Consider the following 20,799-nt stretch of genomic DNA (forward strand, 5'->3'; position numbering starts at 1 on the left):
CAATGCACCAGATACTGAAGAGAGCGGCGGACCCGACGAGAATCAACAATTCTGGATATATGAAAGTCCAGATTACCATCCACAATAACAGGAGGAGGTGGCAGCGGTGATTGTTCTAGAGGTGGAACATACTTCTTGAGTAACGACTTATGGAAGACGTTATGGATCTTAAAAGTCTGAGGTAGCTCCAGGCGAAAAGCCACAGGGTTAATTACGGCTACTATTTTATAAGGACCAATGAACCTAGGGCCCAGTTTCCAAGAGGGAACCTTCAACTTAATATTCCTAGTAGACAACCACACATAGTCATTCACTCCTAGGTCCGGACCTGGCGACCGTTTCTTATCGGCCATGCATTTATATTTACCACTCATATTTTTCAAGTTAGCTTGCAACTTCTGCCATACCGATGAAAGAGATGAAGAAAACCGTTCCTCTTCGGGAACCCCAGAAGACCCCCCCTCTTTGAAAGTACAAAATTGGGGATGAAAACCGTATGCACCAAGAAATGGTGACTTGCCAGTGGATTCCTGACAGCGATTATTTATGGCAAACTCGGCTAACGGTAAATATGATGACCACACCTCTTGGTTTTCAGACACAAAACACCTTAAATATGTTTCTAGGTTTTGGTTGGTACGCTCAGTCTGTCCATTCGACTGAGGATGGAAAGCTGAGGAAAAGGACAAGTGTACCCCCAAAAGGGAACAAAAAGCTTTCCAAAACTTAGAAATAAACTGGGTTCCCCGATCCGAAACCACATCGGAAGGGACCCCGTGAAGCTTCACGATTTCACTGATAAACACCTGAGCAAGAGTCTTAGCATTAGGAAGTGCGGGTAGCGCAATAAAGTGTACCATTTTGCTAAACCTGTCAACTACTACCAAGATAACTGTTTTACCCGCAGACAACGGTAAGTCAGTGATGAAATCCATTGACAGATGTGTCCATGGCCTATTGGGGATGAAAAGTGGCAATAAAGACCCTGCTGGACGTGTATGAGAGACTTTCGCGCGTGCACAAGTAGAACAAGTGGACACGAAATCCATTACATCCTGACGCAACCTTGGCCACCAAAAACGACGAGACAATAGCTCCAAGGTTGCTTTACTACCCGGGTGCCCAGCAAGTGCCGAATTATGATGTTCCTTTAATAATTCAAGACGCAGGTTTAACGGTACAAACAATTTCTCTGAGGGGCAAGAGGCCGGGGCGTCCCCCTGGGCCTCTAACACCTTTCCCTCTAGAACAGAGTGTACAGCAGAGACAACCACTCCTCTTTGTAAAATAGGTACCGGATCACTAACATTACCCCCTCCAGGGAAACTACGAGATAATGCGTCTGCCTTGGTATTTTTTGCCCCAGGACGATAGGTGATTACAAAGTTAAATCTGGTAAAGAATAGCGACCACCTAGCTTGTCTAGGGGTGAGACGCTTAGCCGATTCTAGGTACAGAAGGTTTTGTGATCCGTAATCACCGTGACGGGGTGGATTGCTCCCTCTAAGAAGTGACGCCACTCTTCAAACGCCAGTTTAATCGCCAACAGTTCCCTATTTCCAATATCATAGTTCTTTTCTGCTGTAGATAACTTTTTGGAAAAGAAAGCGCAAGGACGCCATTTGCCAGGAGACGGACCCTGAGACAATACAGCCCCCACTCCCACCTCTGACGCATCTACTTCAACAATAAAAGGCTGGGAGACATCAGGTTGAATTAGAACAGGTGCCGAGGTAAATCTCTCTTTTAGAGAGGAAAATGCAATTTTAGCGGCGTCAGACCATTTAGAAAAATCAGTCCCCTTCCTAGTCATGTCAGTAAGGGGTTTAACGATCACTGAATAATTTTTTATGAACTTTCTATAGAAATTTGCGAAACCCAAAAACCGTTGTAGAGCTTTAAGGTTCTCAGGAAGATCCCAATCTAAAATTGCCTGGACCTTCCTAGGATCCATACGGAAACCTTAAGCAGATAATAGATATCCCAGGAACTGTATTTCCTGAACGGCGAAGACACATTTTTCAATTTTCGCATATAATTTATTCGTCCGTAGGACCTGCAGTACTTGCCTGACATGTACTTCATGTGTTTTCAGATCAGCCGAATAAATTAAGATATCATCTAGGTATATGACTACAAACCTGCCGATGAGATGACTAAAAATATCGTTACCGAAATGTTGGAAGACAGCAGGGGCATTGGTCAGACCGAAAGGCATGACTACATTTTCATAATGCCCCTCAGGGGTGTTAAAAGCTGTCTTCCACTCATCCCCTTCCTTGATACGAATCAGATTGTAGGCCCCCCTAAGATCAAGTTTGGAGAACCACCTAGCACCCGCAATCTGATTAAAAAGGTCAGGAATGAGAGGAAGAGGGTATGGGTCTCGGATGGTTATCCGGTTTAGCTCACGGAAATCTAGGCAAGGACGCAGGCCCCCATCTTTCTTTTTAACAAAGAAAAACCCTGCAGCCACGGGTGAAGAAGAGGGTCTGATGTGTCCCTTAGCCAGACTCTCGGAGATATAATCTTTCATGGCTTGTCTCTCGGGACCCGAAAGATTATACAACCTGGACTTGGGTAATTTTGCACCGGGAATCAGGTTAACCGGGCAATCATAAGGACGATGAGGTGGTAGCTTCTGACAACCCTTTTCAGAAAAAACGTCCTCAAAGTCCGAAATAAATGTAGGTAGGGAAGCTATGGAGGCGATTAAGCAATTGTTATTTAAGCAATTCTCTCTGCAATGCTCACTCCACTCCAATATCTCCCTGGCCTGCCAATCCACCACTGGATTGTGCGCTACCAACCAGGGAAGACCCAATACCACAGGAGAGGGAAGGCCCTCCAGAACGTAACATGAAAGACACTCATTATGGTGGTCCCCTACCTGAAGGTGTAAGTTATGGACAATGTGAGTGAGGTTTCTCTGAGACAGAGGAGCAGAATCAATAGCGAATATGGGAATAGGTCTCTGCAGCGTACAGAGAGACAAACCCATAGTGCGGGCAAAATGGGCATCTATCAAATTTACCCCTGCTCCACTGTCTAGAAAAAAAGAAATAGACTCCGTCTTAACACCAAAAACAATAACCGCTGGCAACAGAAATTGAGATGTTCGTATGGAGGAAACGTATACCCCCCGGCTGACATCCTCCGCACAGCCTGGGGTTAGTAGTTTTCCGACGGTCTTTTGTTTTTGAGAAAGGAGGGACAGACATTAATGAAATGACCCCTCCCCCCACAGAAAAAACAAGCCCCCCACCTACGGCGAACTTCAGGAGGACGGACCTGACGAGAAGTTCCTCCTAGCTGCATAGGCTCATCTAAGTCAGTACAGACTAACTGCTGCTTGGGAGAGGTTACCAATTGCTCAGGAATTTTCGATCTCTCCCTAAGACGTCTATCTATTCTGATAGAGAGGGACATAACAGCATCAAGGGAAAGGGGGGTCTCATACAGCGCCAGCGCATCCTTAACCCTTTCAGATAACCCAGAGCAGAACTGACTCCTGAGAGCCGGGTCGTTCCACTGAGTATCCGTAGCCCACCTTCGGAACTCTGAGCAATATTCCTCTGCTGGCCGATCTCCCTGTAGGAGTCTCCGTAACTTCGACTCAGCCAGGGCGACTTTGTCAGGGTCATCATATATGAGACCCAAAGCCCCAAAAAATCCCTCCACTGACCGGAGAGCCTGGGAACCAGGGGGTAACGAGAACGCCCAGGATTGCGGGTCCCCCTGAAGCAGGAAAATAACAATCCCCACACGCTGTTCTTCATTACCTGAGGAGTAAGGGCGCAGCTTAAAATATAATTTGCAGGCCTCACGGAACGTCACAAATTTGTCCCTTCCCCCAGAAAATCTGTCAGGAAGAACAACCTTGGGTTCTGTAACAACCTGGTTACCCATAGCAACCACTGGGCTTGCGGTCTGCTGCATTTGCTGCTGTTGTTGGAGGGCAGACGCCTTCAATCCTGCCACCTCCAAAGACAGGCCTTGAAGCTGTTTTGCCAAAGCAGCAATAGGATCCATATTGGATTCTAAGTAGAGAGAAAAAAAATTTATTTTATTTTTTTTCTCCCAAAAAATAAGGGCCAGTTATAATATCACGATCGGCGTGACTATCACATACGGGACACAGAGGGAGGGAAAGAGGAAGGCCCTGCCCAAGTGAGAGGGAAGGTGGTGACCCCTGACTCACCTTGCGGCTGGCACCTGGCTGCCCTGACGTCCCTAGACGGGTTCCTCACCCGTACGCCGATCACGTGCCTAAAACCCTGGCTTTCCCTAAGATGAGCCCTAGATAGTGAACAGGGCGGTGGGAACACTAGTCCGCACCACTAGCTCTAAAGGAAAACACCAAGGGGAGGACAGACAATACAGACTAAACATATACTCCCAGGTGGGCGATAACAGGAGACAACAAAAAGCCCAACAGGGATCCGGAGGGTAGCACTCTGGAACAACAACCAGGATCCACAGCTCCAGTGGGTCAGTATAGAAGTCCAGGCAGGAAGCTCTATAACTGGCAACTAGAGAAGTGTGAGAGGAGAATATAAGGAGGTTGGGAGTGGCAGACAAGAAACAGCTGAGGAGGAGAAGCTACGGATCCCTGAGTGAGACAAAAAGGATTGCAAGGCAAACACAGAAAACAATCACTAAGAAACAACGTGATCTTTAGACATAGAGCGTGCAGCCACCCGCTGCGACTTCCTGACCCCGGGTATAACGGAGTCAGACGTGGCTCTTGACACCCTCGTGACAGAAGAGGAGAAGGAGGAGCTGGAGACAGTTGCCTCTGCTACAAAGGGTAGTACCCATGGAACTTTAATTCCATCTGTTCAGCGTAGATGGGCAGAAGAGGAGGAGGAGGATGAGGAGATGTAGAGTCTTCCTGATGTCGACATAGACGTCTTGCCTGTTGGTACTCTGGCACACATAGATGACTTCATGTTAGGCTGCCTATCCTACGCCCCGCACGTTATATGCATTGTATACAACACGGATTACTGGTTGTTCACCCTTCTCGATCCCCGCTACAAAGAGAACTTCTCATCTCACATTCCTCTGGTGGAGAGGACAAGCAAAACGGTGCTATACCAGAAGGTACTTGTTGAAAAATTGCTCCAAAGTTGATAGGGCAGACATCCAAATGTATCATCGCCTTCAAGGGGACGTGCGATCGCCTAGAAGTTATCTAGTCAACAAGGCCCTCACCTACAAGTCCAGTCTTAGTAGCCAAGAGTCTGGTCAACACAATCCTCACCATGATGGCACACTGGGTGAACGTTGTGGAGGCCGGGAGAAAGTTGGCTACTGGCACCATACTTGCCCTCCAATAGATCCCCGTTAAGGGAAAGTGTACTCATTCCAATAACAGAGCCACTTAGGAGTGCTGTATTGTTATTTATCGGAGCTACCTCCCCGAGTCGGGAGTGGGTAATTGCCGCACACCTGCTGCCTTCCTTGGATGCTTGATCTTTAATAACTTGACCCACCCTCTCTGGGTGGTTCATAATTAGGAAAAAAAAAGGGGCAAGGCAACAACAGCCAATCAGATTTCAGCCATTGACCTCCCTTGGATGTGGTATCCCTTTCTCAAGCTTCCTCTCCGGCATCGAACCTTGATTCCCCATTACTCGTGATCACCATTATAGGCGCAGAAAAGAACATCAAAAGTTGATAGCGCAGACATGCAAATGGATCGTCGTCATCACGGGGACGTGCAATCGCCCAGAGGTCATCTAGAGTCACCAATGCGGCAGCAGGCCCTCGCCCCTAAGGATTTAGATAGTCAGATCAGCAGGCCCTTGCTCCAAATGTTTTTGAGGGTCACCAGCAGGCCATCAATCATAATTTTTCAAGGGTGTGTATGATGCCCTCATGTTATGTGCAACAAAGGGTGTTTTAGATTGTCGGTTCCTTTTAATTTTTGGCAGCCCTTTCACTTAGTGCATAGGCTTTATGAGTGTAGGAGTCCCACTATCTGAACAATTGTACCACAATGTTAATGAGGCCCTCCTTTATGTGATATACAGGCTGTTTCGGAGTGCCTCTTGCTTGTAATTTTTTGCAGCACTTTCACTTTATATACAATTGAATATACAATATGCAAGAAAAAGTATGTGAACCCTTTGGAATGATATGGATTTCTGCACAAATTGGTCATAAAATGTGATCTGATCTTCATCTAAGTCACAACAATAGACAATCACAGTCTGCTTAAACCAATACCACACAAAGAATTAAATGTTACCATGTTTTTATTGAACACACCATGTAAACATTCACAGTGCAGGTGGAAAAAGTATGTGAACCCTTGGATTTAATAACTGGTTGAACCTCCTTTGGCAGCAATAACTTCAACCAAACATTTCCTGTAGTCGCAGATCAGACATGCACAATGGTCAGGAGTAATTCTTGGCCATTCCTCTTTACAGAACTGTTTCAGTTCAGCAATATTCTTAGGATGTCTGGTGTGAATTGCTTTCTTGAGGTCATGCCACAGCATCTCAATCGGGTTGAGGTCAGGACTCTGACTGGGCCACTCCAGAAGGTGTATTTTCTTCTATTTTAGCCATTCTGTTGTTGATTTACTTCGATGCTTTGGGTCATTGTCCTGTTGCAACACCCATCTTCTGTTGAGCTTCAGCTGGTGGACAGATGGCTTTAAGTTCTCCTGCAATAGGTTTAAGTTCTCCTGTGTCAACTTCTGATTCACACAAATATAATGCAATATCAGGCTTAATTTATTTCCAAAAATCTGTATTTCTTACAAATAGCAGTCAATGGAGAGCACTTACACATGCACAAGCTCTCCTTCGCTTCTGGGGCCCCATTCTGGATACAGGTGTGAGTCCCAGAATTGGGACCTGCACCTATCCTTGCGATATGCCATTAAAATCTGAGATGGATCATCACCTTTAATGATTGGAGAAGACTGAAGAGGTAAAAAAGGGATTTATCATTTTGAAAAATGTTAGCACCCAAATCAATTGACTGATTAGCCTGGAAGAAGGATACAGGAATTTATCATACATTTCACACAAATGTGGAAAATTCAGGACATTGTAGCTTAAATAGATTTTCCCATCTTAACCTGGCCATACACATAGATAAAAGTTGGAAGAACTCACCTATTTCAGCATGTAATATACTGTATATAGGGAACTCTAGACTTTCCCCCACACTAGACTGATTTTCACCTGCCAGATATTTTTGTTCTATGGGGGATAAGCTGCTGACAAGGTGTCTAGCAGTATCTTTCTCCCATTCCCTCCCTCAGGACACATTCATGCTTCAGACCTTAGGCAGGAAGTGTTGATATGAAAACATAATGCATGGCCACTTCGCTAAAGATATAAAACTAAATATATTTAAAAATTAATGACTCTTTGACAGCAGGCATTTGTGTTTTCAGCTTAGTGGATTCTTACAGTAGATCTTTTAACCCTAATTTTAAATGACACTGAAGTAAAAATATAATTGTAGGGGTTCAAACGTAACAGTCACATATAGGCCCTGGTGCCTTAGGGATATATAGCCCCTCAGCCACCTAAAATACCCTACTTGCCAACATCTAAATGGACACGTTTTCAACCTTAAAGCCCCACCTTACAAACATTCGGAAATATCCCCTAACTTTATACAAATCCTGCCTCTAATGATGTATAGTTTGCGAGATTATCCCTCCAAAATGAGAATTGTTAGCAGGTATCAGGCATAATTTTATAAATGGCACATGGCAGATGAGGTCCCTGTTATTGATCTTGTGTTGGCCTGAGGAGCATCGAGTTATGCTTACAAATCTTGTACTTGGATTTCTCTTGATAATTGGATTAACTACACACATTGTCAGTTGCAATTTTCTCTTTGTAAGACTTCCTGCTTGACCTACCATAAATGAACTGAAACTCAAAGCTAGACTGTATTTATGAATAGGGGACATGTGTTGGCCAGAAGTAGGGGGTAAATTGTCCCATCAAAAAATATACATTTTAACAATTAAAAAATATATGCCTTCATGTTTTTAAAGTGCAATAATTTATGCATACAGTTTAGCATGATAATAAAATGACAGCATATAAAAAACCAAAGCCATAACCATTGTAAGCAAACACAGCTGTCCAGTGGAAGGTAGACATCAGGAAGGGAAGCAGACTGGAAAGGGGTTAGATAAGTGTTTTCAAATCTAAAGTAGGCTTATGAAAATGTAAGTGGAAATCTGTCAAAGCTCAGCAACAGCATGACAAATTTGAGATAGAACTGGTAACCTAGAGGCAACAGTTACATACTGGATAGCATATGATGTGGAACCAAATTTCCAGGAATTGAAACCATATATTAGAGAAGGTCAAGTAGCCCACGGCACATTATATTTACGCAGCTTTTGTGTGACACTAAAGTAAACATCCTGTCCTTATCTATCTCCATAAAACAATGTGTAGCATCAACTTACATTCATACTTTGTAGACTGGAAAAATATTTTATTTACTTGTGTTGCGTTACTTGTTTTTCTGAACAATTACAGGTAAAACAAAAAAATGATACTGTCATGGCACACTCCACCAGACACCAACTTACAACTCACTCCTTGGCTAAGCCTTTGCTCGCTTCTCTGTGGGTTCATACAAAAGGGCTATTTCCAGGTTACCCATAACTATACAAGACTGATACAGTACTCTACTGTAAAGGACTCCACCCTTTTCTGCTGGGACTCCTACCTATACTAGGAATATTACCAACCAATGTGCACCAACTACAGGAGGTACCACACCCCGGTTTTCTGCAGTACACTACTTTACACACGGTGACTGCAATACTAAATATAACCAGGTCCCATCAACAGGACAACACAGCAGCTATTAAACTTAATGGTTTAATATGATTTAACAGTGCATACAAGTTACAGTTACAGAAAAAAAAAATACAAAGACAGATAAATGAAAAGAGATGACATAAAAACCTAACTCAGGTTCCTAAAAGATGTGGTGCAGGTATTACTGCCAGTCATTCGGTTCTTATATTTCTTTATCCAGGGAGCTATGATTAAACTTCTGACGTTATAGCATTGCTCCGCACACAGAATCTCCCCCACATATATCCAGGTGGATTTTTAAAACTTTCCCAGGCAAACTCTCAACCTATATTTCCTTTGCCCAATCAGATGGAAAACTGATAATGTTGACAGATGTGGCCTTCCCTCCAATCCATTTGGTGACCAGAGCTTAGATGGTTTTCAGTGTCTTTAAACAAAGGCAAAGTGGAGCCTAACAATCCCAGGATCCTCCACTCGCCAAGCATCAGAGAAACAATGTGAGGCCATAAACCAGCAAGAGGTCATCAGCTGGCCAGCACTGCCCAATTCAGCCATTAACTCTGTGTATGCTTAATCAGGGTGATGAATCTCCTTAAAGAGACCAGTCCTGTATGGAGACTTACTGGAAGTACCCCAGGGTATTGGAGACTTATGAGTAAAGATCCAACTTCCCAACAAACCTTGGTATTTGACAAGGGAATATAGCCAAGCCAGATATCCATCCATAGGCAGCTGTTTTGGAGTGCTTGCCCCCTCAGTACAGAGTAGGATTCTGGCTGGGTCAGGGCAATGCCTTCGAAGGGGCTTAGGGTGCTGTTTCTCCTTAAAGAGACCAGTCCTGTATGGAGACTTACTGGAGGTACTCCAGGGTATGAAGACTTAGTTGCAATGCTCCATGGGAAATGAATATGCAAGGAGGTACCTTCTCACCAGCACCATCTATTGGAAAAAGCTACCTATGACTTTACAAAAAGCATTGGCATTTGACAAGGGAATATAGCCAAGCCAGATATCCATTACTATAGAGCTGTTGTGAGGTTGTTTGTCCCTAATCAGTATGGAGTAGTACAGAGTAGGATAAGTCTCCATACAGTACTGGTTTCTGTAAGGTCATTCAAAGTTATAATTAAGCTGCTTCCAAGGCATTGCACTGAGCCAGCCATAATCCTACTGCGTACAACATCCAAGAAGTGTATTTTTCCAATTCTGCATCAAGAGCCAAAAACAATGTCTAAATACACATGCAAACCATGTGTTAAATTGAAAATAGGAATCAATAATCCATCCTGAAGATATCTATGCATGCCTCTTAAAGGGAGTCTGTCACCAGATTGTGACCTTATAGACCTCTTACATAGCGCTCTAGCATAGCAGTCTATGATTCTAATGGTACCTTTGATGTGTGCTTCTGAAGTTCCCCCAAGGCAAAAACGGACTTTTATTCAAGGGATCGCAAGTGCCCAGGGCGGGGTTCACCTTGTTGGAGCCCAGGCTGTTCTGCCTCTTTTCGCCATATCCCCGCCCCAGCCTCTTCCTCTGCCCGCCCCGCTTTTCCTTTGCATCCTCTTTCTCTGCAGCCGGATCCCGCGCCTGCGCTATCCATTGCTTGACCGGGGCATGCGCACTGCGATGCCCATTGTGGGCACGGCATCGCAGTAGCTACTACGCATGCGCCGGCCAACGGCGAGAAACAGCGGCGAGGAGGCGGACCAGATACACCCACAATGGGCATCGCAGTGCGCATGCCCCGGCCAAGCAATGGATAGCGCAGGCGCGGGATTCGGCTGCAGAGAAGGAGGACGCAAAGGAAGAGCGGGGCGGGCAGAGGAAGAGGCTGGGGCGGGGATATGGCGAAAAGAGGCATAACAGCCTGGGCTCCAACAAGGTGAACCCCGCCCTGGGCACTTGCGATCCCTTGAATAAAAGTCCGTTTTTGCCTTGGGGGAACTTCAGAAGCACACATCAAAGGTACCATTAGAATCATAGACTGCTATGCTAGAGCGCTATGTAAGCGGTCTATAAGGTCACAATCTGGTGACAGACTCCCTTTAACCTCTTAAGGACATAGGGCGTACAGGAACGCCCTTGTGCCCTGGTACTTAAGGACACAGGGCGTACATGTACGCCCTGTGCATTTTCGATCACCGCCGCACGGCGGGCGGTGATCGGAACCCCGTGCCTGCTCAAATCATTGAGCAGGCACTTGGAGCAAATGCGCCGGGGGGTCCGGTGACCCCCCCATGTATGCGATCGCAGAAAACCGCAGGTCAATTCAGACCTGCGGTTTTCTGCGTTTCCGGGTTATTCGGGTCTTTGAAGTCCCGATAACCCGGAACAGGATGGTGATGGTGGTGTGATTTCACCCCACCAATCACCATCCAGCGATCCTGAGTGGTGATGGTGACATCACCACTCAGGATCGCTTTCTGATTGGTCTGTGGGCGGTCCGGCGGCAGATTCAAAAGAGGCAGGCGCTCCTCTCCTCCTCCTTTTGTGTTCCGGAGCCGGAGGAGAGAGGAGCTGCCTGCACGTGTCTGCCACCGCTGCCTGCACCCCGATCTGTGCCCCCCAGGACCCGATCTGTGCCCCCCAGGACCCGATCTGTGCCCCCCAGGACCCCATCAGGTACATAGGGACAGCTAGGGAAAGTTTGGTTTAGGCAGGGAAAAAAAAGGGAAAGTTAGTTTTTGAACTTTGATTGCATCACCCTAAGTTAGGGTGTCTGGGGTCCACAGCACAGCTGTGTGACCCTAGACCCCCCAGGGGTGCTGCCACTTGCCCCCCCCCTGCCCCCCCCCCACCTTTTTTGGGGTGCATTTTTTTTTTTTTCGTGTACGCTGACTGTGGCCGGCACTTAGTGTCCGGCCACTGTTAGCGCATCGCACACCCCACCGCTGATCAACTTCGGACGGTTGATCAGCGGTTTTGAATTTTTTTCCCCACATTTTTTGCCCTTTTTTTTAGTTAGTTTATTTTATTTTTTTTCTGTTAGTTTTAGGGTGAGTTCGTGAACACCCGTGCCCCCACACACACGCACACAAAATAAAGAGTTACACACACGCACATATACACGCAGACACACACTCCCCTATGGCCCGCCGGACGTTCTCGGCCGAGGAGGCATACGCCCAGATTGCCTCTGACTCCGAGAGTCCCAGTGAGGATGAGGATGACCCCACATTCCTGTTGTCATCCGCATCCTCCTCATCATCTAGCGATGATGATGAGCCCCCAAGGCGGCGGAGACGCCGCCAGGCGGAGCAAGGGGACCGCCATGTTAGGGACCCTGTGGCCCACACTAGTACGAGCAGCTCTGGGGCTCGTACTGGTTTCCCGGCCCACCAGTTAAATCCACCGGAGCCCCCTGCCGGTGAACTTGTCTGGTGTAGCCCAGAGCGATACGAGCCTGTGATTCCTGATTTTGTAGGCCAATCAGGAATCCAGATTTCCACAGTGGGCTACACTGAATATGACTTTTTTTGTCATTTTTTCAGTGACCCACTGGTAAATCTGATGGTGGAGCAGACGAATCTGTACGCCCAACAGTTCGTCGCTCAACACCCGGGCTCCTTTTTGGCCAGGCCCGGTGGCTGGACGCCGGTCAGTGCAGCCGAAATGAGGACATTTTGGGGCCTCGTGCTGCATATGGGCCTGGTCAAAAAACCCAGTGTCAGGCTGTACTGGAGTGGGGACGTCCTATACCAGGCCCCACTTTACAGTACAGCCATGACACGCTCCCGGTTTGAGGCCATCCGGAAATGTCTGCATTATTCCGATAATGCAGCATGTCCCCCCCGAGGTGATCCTGCCCATGACCGTCTGTACAAGATACGGCCGGTCATCGATCACTTTGGGGCCAAATTCATGGAGGCCTATGTACCTGGAAGAGAGGTCGCGGTTGATGAGTCTCTCATTGCGTTCAAGGGGAGACTCATTTTCCGCCAGTATGTGCCCTCCAAGCGGGCGAGGTATGGCGTGAAGCTATACAAAATTTGTGAGAGTACCTCAGGGTACACTTACAAATTTCGTGTGTACGAGGGGCGAGATTCCCGGATTCAACCCCCAGAATGTCCCCCCACTCTGGGTGTTACCGGGAAACTTGTGTGGGACCTTATGTACCCACTGCTGGATAAGGGTTACCACCTTTACGTGGATAACTTTTATACCAGTATCCCCTTGTTCCAGTCCCTTGCCGCCAGATCCACGTCCGCTTGTGGGACCGTGCGGAAAAATCAACGCGGCCTCCCTGCCCACCCCCTCCAGGTACCTATCCCCAGGGGTGAGACCCGTGCCCTTACCACTGGAAACCTGTTGCTGGTCAGGTATAAGGACAAGAGGGATGTCCTTATGCTGTCCACAATTCATGGTAACGGCATCACCCCTGTCCCTGTGCGAGGTACCGCGGCAACGGTCCTCAAGCCCGATTGTATCGTCGCTTACAATCGGTATATGGGAGGAGTTGATCTCTCTGATCAAGTCCTCAAGCCATATAACGCCATGCGCAAAACCCGGGCATGGTACAAAAAAGTTGCGGTCTACTTGGTGCAGGTTGCCATGTACAACTCTTTTGTACTATCCCGAAGCGCTGGCAGCACAGGGACATTCCTCCAGTTCTATGAGGCAGTCCTCAAGGCCCTGATCTTTTCGGACCGGGAAAGAGCAGGCCGGAGTACCTCGGGAACTGTAGGTGCCCGGATCGTCCCTGGCCAACACTTTCCAGGTGTGGTCCCCCATACTGGAAAGAAGGGACGAACCCAAAAAAAGTGCAGAGTGTGTCGCAGGAGGGGGATACGGAAGGACACAACTACTCAGTGCGACACTTGCCCCGATCATCCGGGCCTCTGCATTGACGGTTGCTTCAGGGAGTATCACACTTCCATGGAGTACTAAATTTATATCCCAATTTAGCACTGACATCGGAAAAAAAAAAACTGGTTCTCAGACTTGAGACCCCAAAAAAACTAAAATAATTTATTAAAAGTAGACATATTAGGTATCGCCGCGTTGGTAATAATCTCCTCTATAAAACTACCCCATGACCTAACCCCCCAGATTAACACGGTCAAGGAAAAAAAAAAAAAAAAGGTGCAAAAAAAGTTTTTTTTTGTCACCTTACATAATAAAAAGTTTAATAGCAAGCGATCAAAAAGTCATATAGCCCCCCAAAAAGTGCCAATAAAGCCGTCCACTCATCCCACAAAAAATGAGCCCCCACATGAGATAATTGGATAATTTTTTTTTTTACAAAAATGACCCTTAGACTTTAGAGATACCCCCAAAAAAATTTGAATCAAAAAAGATAATATAGTCTAAAACCAAAATAATTGTAAAAAAAGTTGACTTATCAGGTATTGCCGCGTCCGTAAGAATCTCCTCTATAAAAATACCCCATGACCCAACCCCCCAGATTAACACGGTCAAAAAAAAAAAAAAATAGGTGCAAAAAAATAATTTTTTTGTCACCTTACATAACAAAAAGTTTAATAGCAAGCGATAAAAAAGTCATATAGCCCCCAAAATAGTGCCAATAAAACCGTCCGCTCATCCCGCAAAAAATGAGTCCCCACATGAGATAATTGGATAAAAAAAAAAAAAAAATGACCCTTAGACTTTAGAGATACCCAAAAAAAGATTTGTATCAAAAAAGATAATATAGTCAAAAACCTAAATAATTGTAAAAAAAAAGTAGACTTATTAGGTATTGCCGCGTCCGTAAAAATCTCCTCTATAAAAATATCCCATTACCTAACCCCCCAGATTAACACAGTAAAAAAAAAAAAAAAAAAACAGTGCCAAAACCGCTATTTTTGGCACTTTTCCATTTCAATCAGTTTTTTCCGGTAATAAAACAAGGGTTAACAACCAAACAAAACTTAATATTTATTACCCTGATACTGCAGTTCACAGAAACACCACATTTGTGGTCGTAAACTGCTGTATCAGTAAAAGGGAGGCCGCAAAAGGAAAGGACCGACATGGTTTCTGGAAGGCCGATTTTGATGGCCTTTTTTATTGACACCATGTCCCTTTTGAAGCCCCCCTGATGTACCCTAGAGTAAAAACTCCCCAAAACTGACCCCATCTAAGAAACTACACCCCTCAAGGTATTCAAAACTGATTATACAAACTTCATTAACCCTTTAGGTGTTCCTCAACAGTTAATGGCAAATGGAGATGAAATTTCAGAATTTCAATTTTTGGTAACCTTGCGTCACAAAAATGTAATATAGAGCAACCAAAAATCATATTTACCCTAAAAATAGTCCCCAAAAAAATGCCACCTTATCCCGTAGTTTCCAAAATGGGGTCACTTTTAGGGAGTTTCTACTCTAGGGGTGCATCAGGGGGCTTCAAATGGGACATGGTGTAAATAAACCAGTCCATAAAAATCAGCCCTCCAAAAACCAAACGGCGCACCTTTCCCTCTACGCCCCGCTGTGTGGCCGTACAGTAGTTTACGGCCACATATTGGGTGTTTCTGTAAACGGCAGAGTCAGGGCAATAAAGATACAGTCTTGTTTGGCTGTTAACCCTTGATTTGTTAGTGGAAAAAATGGGTTAAAATGGAAAATTAGACAAAAAAATGAAATTTGCTAATTTCATCCCCATTTGCCAATAACTCTTGCGCAACACCTAAAGGGTTAACGACGTATGTAAAATCAGTTTTGAATACCTTGAGGGGTGTAGTTTCTTAGATGGGGTCACTTTTAGGGAGTTTCTACTCTAGGGGTGCATCAGGGGTCTTCAAATGGGACATGGTGTAAATAAACCAGTCCATAAAAATCAGCCCGCCAAAAACCAAACGGCGCACCTTTCCCTCTACGCCCCGCTGTGTGGCCGTACAGTAGTTTACGGCCACATATTGGGTGTTTCTGTAAACGGCAGAGTCAGGGCAATAAAGATACAGTCTTGTTTGGCTGTTAACCCTTGATTTGTTAGTGGAAAAAATGGGTTAAAATGGAAAATTAGACAAAAAAATGAAATTTGCAAATTTCATCCCAATTTGCCAATAACTCTTGCGCAACACCTAAAGGGTTAACGACGAATGTAAAATCAGTTTTGAATACCTTGAGGGGTGTAGTTTCTTAGATGGGGTCACTTTTAGGGAGTTTCTACTCTAGGGGTGCATCAGGGGTCTTCAAATGGGACATGGTGTAAATAAACCAGTCCATAAAAATCAGCCCGCCAAAAACCAAACGGCGCACCTTTCCCTCTACGCCCCGCTGTGTGGCCGTACAGTAGTTTACGGCCACATATTGGGTGTTTCTGTAAACGGCAGAGTCAGGGCAATAAAGATACAGTCTTGTTTGGCTGTTAACCCTTGATTTGTTAGTGGAAAAAATGGGTTAAAATGGAAAATTAGACAAAAAAATGAAATTTGCTAATTTCATCCCCATTTGCCAATAACTCTTGCGCAACACCTAAAGGGTTAACGACGAATGTAAAATCAGTTTTGAATACCTTGAGGGGTGTAGTTTCTTAGATGGGGTCACTTTTAGGGAGTTTCTACTCTAGGGGTGCATCAGGGGTCTTCAAATGGGACATGGTGTAAATAAACCAGTCCATAAAAATCAGCCCTCCAAAAACCAAACGGCGCACCTTTCCCTCTACGCCCCGCTGTGTGGCCGTACAGTAGTTTACGGCCACATATTGGGTGTTTCTATAAACGGCAGAGTCAGGGCAATAAAGATACAGTCTTGTTTGGCTGTTAACCCTTGATTTGTTAGTGGAAAAAATGGGTTAAAATGGAAAATTAGACAAAAAAAAGAAATTCTCAAATTTCATCCCCATTTGCCAATAACTCTTGTGCAACACCTAAAGGGTTAACGACGTATGTAAAATCAGTTTTGAATACCTTGAGGGGTGTAGTTTCTTAGATGGGGTCATTTTTGGGTGGTTTCTATTATGTAAGCCTCGCAAAGTGACTTCAGACCTGAACTGGTCCCTAAAAATGTCGTTTTTGTAAATTGCTGAAAAATTTCAAGATTTGCTTCTAAACTTCTAAGCCTTATAACATCCCCAAAAAATAAAATATCATTCCCAAAACAATTCAAACATAAAGTAGACATATGGGGAATGTAAAGTCATCACAATTTTTGGGGGTATTACTATGTATTACAGAAGTAGAGAAACTGAAACTTTGAAATTTGCTAATTTTTCCAAAAATTTGTTAAATTAGGTATTTTTTGGTGCAAAAAAAAATATTTTTTTGACTTAATTTCACCAGTGTCATGAAGTACAATATGTGACGAAAAAACAATCTCAGAACGGCCTGGATAAGTCAAAGCGTTTTAAAGTTATCAGCACTTAAAGTGACACTGGTCAGATTTGCAAAAAATGGCCTGGTCCTAAGGTGTAAAAAGGCTGTGTCCTTAAGGGGTTAAGGGCCTTTTCACACTTGCGTTGTCCGGATCCGGCATAGAGTTCCGTCGTCGGGGCTCTATGCCGGAAGAATCCTGATCAGGATTATCCTAATGCATTCTGAATGGAGAAAAATCTGTTCAGGATGCATCAGGATGTCTTCAGTTCCGGAACGGAACGTTTTTTGGTCGGAGAAAATACCGAAGCATGCTGCGCTTTTTGCTCCGGCCAAAAATCCTGAAGACTTGCCGCAAGGCCGGATCCGGAATTAATGCCCATTGAAAGGCATTGATCCGGATCCGGCCATAAGCTAAACGTCGTTTCGGCGAATTGCCGGATCCGACGTTTAGCTTTTTTAGAGTGGTTACCATGGCTGCCGGGACGCTAAAGTCCTGGCAGCCATGGTAAAGTGTAGCGGGGAGCGGGGGAGCAGCATACTTACCGTCCGTGCGGCTCCCCGGGCGCTCCAGAGTGACGTCAGGGCGCCCCAAGCGCATGGATCACGTGATCACATGGAACACGTTATCCATGCACATGGGGCGCTCTGACGTCATTCTGGAGCGCCCGGGGAGCCGCGTGGACTGTAAGTATACCGCTCCCCCGCTCCCCACTACTACTATGGCAACCAGGACTTTAATAGCGTCCTGGCTGCCATAGTAACACTGAACGCATTTTGAAGACGGATCCGTCTTCAAATGCTTTCAGTACACTTGCGTTTTTCCGGATCCGGCGTGTAATTCCGGCATGTGGAGTACACGCCGGATCCGGACAACGCAAGTGTGAAAGAGCCCTAATAACTGTGGAGCATGTTGAACCCCCCCATGCTCCAGAACTAAAATCTACTAAAGCCAGGAGGTGTAATATGCACTAGTTTTCTGGCACACATGTTATTAAATGAATCACAATGCAGAGGTCCTACCTGTAGCTCTCACCCCACCTACTTTTTCAAACAGTGGCAAGGGAGTTGGAGAAAGCACCAAATTTTAGACTTTTCTAGGCCAATAAAAGGCATTGAAGCTTGAGAACCCCCCGCCCCCCACAGTATTCAATGTATAGGTTCATCTATCTTTTTACTCTTTGATGTATAATCTACATAAAAAATTACTTTGTAAATTCTTTATCTTACATATTTAGGCAGGGTGCAAAAACACAGGTCCATAAAGTTCAAACTTTTCTAGACCAGGTGTACAACATCTTGCAATGGAACCTGATATACAGATTATCCCGTGTAGAAAGCAAGCTTTGTACATACACTAGACAAGCAATGATGCTGAACAAGCAACAATGGGGCCTTCACAAGTTGCAGTTATACTATAAAATGTAATATGAGAGCAAGAATAAAAAATCTAATTATGTGCAATGAAACAGACAGGTTGTAGAAATGGCTTCATTAAAGTAGCAATAAGGAATGGCTCAAAATGCAAACATAATTACATTGAACTGTGCAAATCCCGATACTAATACCTGCAGAGCTTAATAACTACAACCAAATGAATAATTTTGTCCCCGTATGTTGCCTTAGGGTACTTTCACACTAGCGTTTTTCTTTTCCGGCATAGAGTTCCGTCACAGGGGCTCTATACCGGAAAAGAACTGATCAGTTTTATCCCCATGCATTCTGAATGGAGAGTAATCCGTTCAGTTTGCATCAGGATGTCTTCAGTTCAGTCGTTTTGACTGATCAGGCAAAAGAGAAAACCGTAGCATGCTATGGTTTTCTCTCCGGCGAAAAAAACTGAAGACTTGCCTGAACGCCAGATCCGGCATTTTTTCCCATAGGAATGTATTAGCGCCGGATCCGGCATTCAGAATACCGGAATGCCGGATCCGTCGTTCCGGCATGCGCATGTGCAGATCGGTAAAAATGAGAAAAATGTACAAGACGGATCCGTCGGTCCGCATGACAAGCGGAGAGACGGATCCGTCCTTGCAATGCATTTGTGAGACGGATCCGCATCCGGATCCGTCTCACAAATGCTTTCAGTCAGCAGCAGATCGGCGGATCCGGCGGCCAGTTCCGACGACGGAACTGCCCGCCGGATCACACTGCCGCAAGTGTGAAAGTAGCCTTAGCAGGTTAGTGTATGTTTCACTCCAAAGACTACACTTACAGCCTGAGCCATTGCCATAAATCTGGTTCATTTATAGAAAGTCCAGTGTTAGTTTACAATGTCTTAGTAAATATGCCCTATATATACCAAAACCAACATAGCAAAAAGACTATAGAGGAATTGCATACAAAAATGGTAGATTATTTTAAAGATGGACACATCTGTATGTATACCATTGGAACAAATTCCTTTTTTATTATCCAAATACATCTATATATAACACAATAAAGCAAATTTATAAGCAATCTTCTTTATTTAAAATATTCTGATCATCTTCCATTTGGATCTAATTTATTCATACTAGATTCTAATCTGCCGACTGATTCCTTAGAATCGCACCCAAAATAAATTTCCATAAATTTGCTCATCTCTACCTATAACCTTACCTAACGCAGAATAAACTGACCGTTAAGACATTAGGACAATGTCAGGCTGAGGATCAGAAGGGACTCATGAACGCTGAGTCAGATATATTAACTAGCACTATCCAATTTATTTTTATTTATTTTTTAAATACGGAAATGTGCAGTTTTAATACTGGCTACTAGACCTAATCATATGCTGTGACTTCCCATTATGTACAGGTAACATTTTAGTAGCTATCCCATTATCATCATAGGTACGATTACAATGACAGATAACATCTCGGTATAGATAACAGAGGAACCATCATTCACAATAGGTGATGTCATAGCTTATCTACTCCGTCCTGACCCCTGCATAGGTCACACAGCATGCCTAGCAAAATGCCAATGACATCAGCTCTAGCCTATTGTGTCTATGGCCCATGTGGCTGCTGTCAAAGAACAGGAAGTTTTTACATAGTTTAGGCCTAATGACCAGTGTGAAAACTGCATGATTTTATTCATAGTGAAAAATGAAGTGGAAAATGAAAGATTCAAAATTTCAACACACTGTAAAAACCTGATTTAGGCGATTTGTCATTTTCTGATGACATAATTTCTTTACATTTAAAGTGAAGGTCCTGCAAAAACACAGAAAGATACTGCAAATGAGCTAAAATGTACTCAAATGCAATGTGATAAAAAAAACTGGCCTAAGACGATTATTCCCCAAGGATCATCCTGCACTGCCTTTTCTCCATGACTAATGTGAGACAGTGACAGGTCTCACACAGGTTAGAGGCAGGGAAGGGGTGGATAGTGCGGTCCACACCCCTATTCCACCACAGGTGAGACCAGCTGGAGGCATAAAGCACCTCCCAGGGTGTCAGCAAGGGGGGAGTGTGTTACCTGTGGACAGAGGCCTGGAGGCTCTGTCAGTGTGGTCTCAGCTGGGCAAGGCTGAGGGACCACAAGGCTGGGAGATAGCCTGGAGTTGGGGGACAAAGCGATGCCTGGGAGGGTCACAGGGCCATAGTCAGGCGGACTACTGAGCCCCAATCCCCCACAAGAGACACTGGACTGGAGACAGTGAGCGTACTGCCAAGGACAAGCCAATTTTCGTGGCTATCTTATCATGCAGACATCCAAAAGAAGCAGTACTGG

This window comes from Bufo gargarizans, chromosome 1 (assembly GCF_014858855.1).
Source record: "Bufo gargarizans isolate SCDJY-AF-19 chromosome 1, ASM1485885v1, whole genome shotgun sequence".
Taxonomy (NCBI): Eukaryota; Metazoa; Chordata; class Amphibia; order Anura; family Bufonidae; genus Bufo; species Bufo gargarizans.